Source organism: Myiozetetes cayanensis, unplaced genomic scaffold (assembly GCF_022539395.1).
Source record: "Myiozetetes cayanensis isolate MyiCay16 unplaced genomic scaffold, myiCay2020 scf15, whole genome shotgun sequence".
Classification (NCBI taxonomy): domain Eukaryota; kingdom Metazoa; phylum Chordata; class Aves; order Passeriformes; family Tyrannidae; genus Myiozetetes; species Myiozetetes cayanensis.
Genome location: NW_026087159.1, coordinates 19,152,148 through 19,158,147, shown reverse-complemented (window position 1 = coordinate 19,158,147; position 6,000 = coordinate 19,152,148). Strand labels below are relative to the sequence as shown.

Sequence of the window (6,000 nt, the reverse complement as noted above, 5' to 3'; positions counted from 1 at the left end):
GGTCCCAGTGGGATGTTCCGAGGGGGGCCGGTCCCGGTGGGATGTTCCCGCTGGGATGTTCCGGGGGGGCCCGGTCCCCGTGGGATGTCCCGGGGGGAGGGCCGGTCCCGGTAGGTTGTTCCCAGTGGGTTGTTCCCAGTGGGATGTTCCCGGTGGGATGTTCCGAGGGGGTCGGTCCCGGTGGGAAGGGCCCAGTCCCGCTCCCGGTCCCGCCCCGCGCGCTCCCGCCCCTCCGGACGCCGCCGCCGCCCCGGCGTGGTGCGCGCGCAGGGCCCGGCCCCGCCCCCCGGCCCGGCGGCAGCCAACGGCGGGGCGCGGCGGGGCGCGGGCCGTGGGGCCGTGGGCGGGGCGGCGGCGGGCGGTGGGTGCGGGACCGAGCGGGCCGGACGGGCCGGGCCGGGAGGTGAGTGCGGTGCGTGCGGTGAGTGCGGGCCGCGGGGCCGCGCCGGGGCCGCAGCGAGGCCCCCCCGTCCTCCCCGTGCGCTGGGAACCCGGCGGGAGCGGCCGAGCGGCAGCTCGGGCCAGGCCGCAGCGCCGCGGCCCACGGGCTGGGCCCGGAGCGCTCCCCGTGCGTGCGGGGGGGGCCGCCCCGCACAGCGGGGCTCGCTGGGCAGCGCCGGCCGGGCCGCACCGGGAGGAGGGACAGGGGGTTTATGGGGAGTCTGAACGAGCTCGTGGGAGCCGTCGGGGCATCGTGAGTCCTGCTGGAGACGCCCCCGGGGCTCCCCCGGTCTGGGCGGTGGGGAGGCTTGTTTGGAAAGGTTTATTCCATGCGGGAAGTCTGTTTTGAGTTCGGCGGTGGTTAAAGTCGCATCAGAAAGGGTGGGGAGTGTCCAAGGAAGGGAACGGAGCTGGGGAAGGGTCTGGAGCACCAGGAGCGACTGGGGGCTCAGCCTGGAGAAAGGGAGGCTCATCCTTTCTGGCTTTGCAACTCCCTGACAGGAGGGGGGAGCCGAGGGGGGATCGGGTTCTTGTGCCATGTGTTTTCTCAAGATGAGAGGAAACGGCCTCAGGTTGTGCCAGGGGAGGTTCAGATTAGGTATTAGAAACAATTATTTCACTGTCAGAGTGGTCAGGCCTTGGAATGAGTTGCCCAGGGAGGCGGTGGAGTCACCATCTCTGGGAGTTTTCAGGAGGTGTCTGGATGTGGCACTTGGGGACACAGCTTAGGGGTGATTGTGATGGTGCTGGGGTGATGGTGGGACTGGATGATCTCTTCCAACCTTAGTGATCCCATGACAGAGGCACAAGGTAGGGAGAAATTAGTTACATTTAAGGGAGTTATTGTGATGCCCTGAGAGCGGGTGGTTTGCTAAAGGCAGGGGGTGAAGGTGGCAGCAGCCCCACACCGGGGAGTACCTGGCTGGGCTGGACCTGGCTGTGCTCTCTCTTTCCTAAGCTCCCGAGGCTCAGCTGTGCCCACACGTGTGGGTGGGCTGTGCTGGATCCGTGGTGCCGCAGCAGACGGTCCGTGGGCAGCATGGTGAGGTTTGGGGACACTTGTGCCCGTACCCACAGCTGCTGTGGGCTGCAGCTCTCCCACAGCCCTGCTCCGTAAAGATCCCTTGACTGCAACTCATCTATCTATGCATTTATTTGGTTCCTTATGCCTTTATGTCAAGCTTCTTTATGTTTGTGTGCTTCTTGCTGTCTTATTTTCCTCATATTTTGGTCCTGCATGCGAGGGCCGGCTGTTACCAGCAGTGTATATCCAGGTCATGCTGCATACAGATGTTTTTCTTCTTTAGTGCCACGTGTTCGTTACACAAACGTTAATCCTTGGGTAAGCTCCTCGTTAGTCCACACAAGTCCTACCTCCCCTGTAGCCACAATAATTAGCCATTGCATATTTCCATATTTTCCTGCAGAACATTGCAGCAGGGCTGTGAGATGGTGGGGAAAGCGCTGAGGCAACCCTGGGGTGGGAGTCGGTCCCTCCAACTTGTGCTCCTTCTCACTCCAGCCTTAGTTTTCCCTGCGCTGGGAGCCAAGGGGTTGGTTCCTCTTGTTTCTTCAAGGTTTGTTTGAGGGATTTTGTGCCATGTAATTAAAAGGCCCCTGGAGCTGAGCTGTTGAAAGCTGTGTGGGAGCCGGGGTAAGGTCAGGTTTCTGCACTGAAGGTCATGTTTTTGGTGCGGGCGACTTGAGCTCGTGGCAGGGACGAGGTTCAATCGCCGAGCTAGTGCAAAGATCAGGTGTTGCTAGCGAGGTATTCCCTGCACCTTCCAAAGATGGCGTGAGATTTCTCCCCTAATCCCCCACTTTTCTGCTGACATTATTCCAGTTCCATCGTGTCTGTCCCGTCCAGCTGCTCTGCTCCCGGGCAGCAGCTCCTCACGCTGGTGCTGCCCCTCTGTGAGGCTCTTTCGTCCCTCAGTCCAGATTTTTGCACTGGGATTTTCTGATGGTCCCAATTGCTGGCTCTGCTGGAGTTTTCTTTGTGTCTTCCCTCTCTTTTTCTCCCTCTTTTTTTCTTCTTCCCTGTTTTTTTCTTCCCCAGTAGTGCAGTTGGTCCTTTGCCTGGCGGTTTTCTTCACCTAACCTTTCAAAAAGATAGTTCTGAAAATATGAGCTGTTGAGCCCTTGTTTCTGAGATTGCAGGTGTTGGTTGTTGCTCTCCAGGGGTGCTGAGGGAGGCTGGCAGGGTGGGGAGGGATGGGATGGACAAGTTGCCTGTCCCCTCCGAGCCTGGAACTTCCTGCTCTGCACCCCACGAAACACAAGCTGCTCACCCCCTGAAAATCCCTATATTAGAAATCCTAGACATGTGTGCAGAGGGAAGGTGGTTTGGCAGAGCCATGTGAGCATCCTGAAAACATTCCATAGGATATTTAATAATTTTGTGTGATGGGGATGGCAGAGGTCCCACTTGTTGGGAAGCACCCAGGGCTGCACTGGGGGCACACATGTGCACACACACACACTGGTAAGGAATTTCTTCCTTTGTTTTGGGTTACAATGCTGAGTAAACAACACAACTCAGACAGGACTTGATCACATCTCCCTGTTTTTGCTGCTGTGGATGTATTTCTGTGAAAACCCTGCAGGTTGGTGTCACTGACCACTGCATTCTCAGGGGAAAAGGAGGAAGGGGCTCTTTGTGCCCTTTTCTTTTTTTTAATAGTGTCCTGCTATAATAATTAGCTTGTCTGAAGTTACTATATTTGTTCTAAACACAAGCTTCCAGAACCGAGGAAGGCCAGCAGTGTGCCTCTTACTGTCAAGGATTACCAGGAATTAATCTTTCAGTGCAAAGGCCACTAATCTCGGGCATGCAAACAGGGTTTGTTTAACTGCGTGCCAGCGCTTAGAGCAGTGATGTATGAAATCCCTGGCAAATTGAGATGCTCCTGCTGCTAATCGCCTCCCCACCTGCTCATCCAGCTCCGTCCCCTGCATCCCGGAATCTGCCTATGGGTGTCAGTCACTGGAGACGGATGGTGACACATGGAGCTGCTGGTTGCCAGCCTGGGCTCTCCTGTGCTGCCCGGCCCGCCCTGGGGCAGCTTTGCTCTCAGTAAGTCCCAGCTTTCCTCTTGTGCTGGGAGCTGCCTGGGAGCTCAGCCTGGGACTCGGATTTTTAAGCAAATAACCAAACTGGGAGCAGTGGGAGAACTGGCTGAACTCCTGACGTACGATGAGCATCTTGCCATGTTCCTGGTGCAGCTCACAGGTAACACCTGAGGTGTGTGGGGGTGTGTGCGATTCACTGAATGTACCACCGTGTAGGATTTTCTGGAGTTGACAGAAGTAACTGTGGGAATTCTGCTGCTCTCATCAGTGTGCCTGGCCAGCCCCTGGGTCAGATCGATGATTGTGAAGCTTGGTATTTAAGCCAGGAGTGCAGTAGACAAACATGCAACGACCCCAACAGCAGTTTTTGAACCTGGGAACCAGTCTCTGAAAGGAAGTGGTTGGGGACAAAATGTAACTTCAAAGCCTTGGTGTCTCTCTCCTTTCCCTTCCTTGCTGGTCTCTTTTCTCTCTGTGTTCTAATCGATTGCTGCAGGTGTACTTTGGTGTTTGCTAAAGTGCATTTCTTGAGGGCTTAAAACCAGCAGGTGTAATCCCATGGCACAGTGTATCCCAGAATCCAGTTTATTCCTAAAAGCACAGGGAGCCTGCTCAGGCTGAGCACTGCTCATTTCCTACATTTGCCAATGTTGGCAAAAGGTAAATCCTTATTTATAGTAAAGCCTGTGTCAGCTCGTTTCTGGAGTTCCCCTGATGCTGGGTGAGAGAAGTCTGGGAAGTGTTCAGAGGAGTCCAGGGGACTCCAAAGTGTCACCTGAGGGGTTCAGAGGGACCTGAGGCACCTCAGAAAGTGAGACTGGGGAGGTCAGAGGAACCCAGGGGTGCCCAAAATAGAACCCAGAGGAGCTCAGAGGTTTTCGTGGTACCCCAGAAGATGACCTGAGGAGGTTGGAGGACTTCAGGGGACCTGAGGGGTTCAGAGGAGCCCAGGGTACCCCGAAATGTCACCTGAGGGGTTCAGAGAGACCTGGGGCACCCCAAAACAGGACACAAAGTAGTTCATAAGGTTCCAGGACACCCCAAAATATGACCATACAAGCACCGGCCATCATGGGCTTTTTAAGTGTTATCATTGAAATGCTTTTAGGTGTGTGACAGTGTCAGAGTACCTGTTAATAGTTTTAATTTGAGTTTTGGGGCAGAGGTTTATGGTCCTGCTGCTTTATTAACCGGTTGGATGCCTGGGAGCAGCACAATCCCATGTTTCAGTTGAGATTTCCAGCGTGTTTGGCTCTTGGTAACGGGAGTGATCTTAAACCAGGCTTTTCAGTTCACCTCGGGGATTGTTTCGTGCTTCTTTTTCCCCTGGTAATTAAGGAAAATAGCCAAGCTCTGTTAGCAGGGTTGGAAAACCAAGTCCTGTCCCGGGTCTGGCGCGGGACCCGGTGAAGATGGATACTTCCCTTGATTTACGCCTGGAACATTGAGATCTTCCCTGTCTCTCCAGCCCCTTTCTGAGCGTGTGCTGTGAAAGCTGCATCCATATATAGCCCCAGCATGGACCTGGATTGATCCCGGTGGAACGGGGGGCAGTGCATTGTTCATGCTGTTTATAAAGGCCAGCAGGAAGCTGCAGCCTCTCTTCCCATAAAACACACCTCAGCACCTACTTCCAGAGGGGAAGATCACCCACAGCAACCTGCTGTGTGCCTTGCTCAGAGTCACCTTCTGCTCATCTTTAAGCATCTCCCCCCCCCCTTTTTTTTTTTTTTTTTTTTTTTCTCCCCCTGATCCATTTTTTTCTAGTGAGGAACCTTCTAGCCCAAGTTTTTTATTTTTAAATGTTTAGTCACTGCATTATGGCAGTGCCTGATGGCTCACTCCTAAAAATTGACTCTTCTGAAAACCCCTGGAGAGACGTGAGGGAAGTGCTTGGAGGTGAAGGGCACACTGCCTGGCACCTGTGCCATGTATGGCTCTGGAAACGCTGACACTGGTCTGACACTCGCTGGAAACCCAGATTTTCTCCTTCCCCCTTACCTTCTGCATAGCATTTCCCTGCAGATACAGAAATCTGCTGTTTTTGGCCTTTCCAGACTAGCTTGCTACAGGAAAACTGAGCAAACCCCCGTGGCTTGCTCTGGTGCTCGTCCCTTCCCTCCTGAGCAGAGCAGCTTGGAATGGCCAAGGACACTTCGTTCTGCTTGGCACAAAGGACAGAGAGGTGCTTGTGTTTGTGCCTCATGGTCATAGTGGCTGAGCCTGTCAGCTTTTACCCTGCTCTGTGCCCAGGAGAGAGGATTTTCTGCAGCTTCAGCTCTCTTCTGAGCACATTCTCTGTATCCAGTGGGATGTATTTGGAGCCCCAGTTCTTGGCTGAGATGACAGGAGAGCGGCAGTCAGACCTGAAGGTGCCTGCTGGCCATGGCATTTATCATATGTAAGATGGCAAATCTGACGTAATGCAGGGTTTCTTACTTTGAAATGTGTTGGGAATCTTGTCTGTGGCTTGGTTTAACTCTTGGA

The 6,000-nt window shown here is 54.6% G+C and overlaps 1 protein-coding gene across 4 annotated transcripts in view; it reads left to right on the top strand.

Moving 5' to 3' along the window:
• The first annotated feature begins 358 nt into the window (after positions 1-358).
• ENOX2 (ecto-NOX disulfide-thiol exchanger 2) overlaps positions 359-6,000 on the top strand; it is a 28,724-nt gene continuing 23,082 nt past the window's right edge. For 2 of the 4 annotated variants that reach the window (XM_050310814.1, XM_050310813.1), the window contains exon 1: positions 359-403. The gene's annotated coding sequence lies outside the window, so the exon portion shown is untranslated. Of the gene's footprint in view, positions 404-3,654; positions 3,674-6,000 lie in introns of those variants that run through there. The other 2 variants (XM_050310812.1, XM_050310811.1) reach the window with 1 other exon arrangement.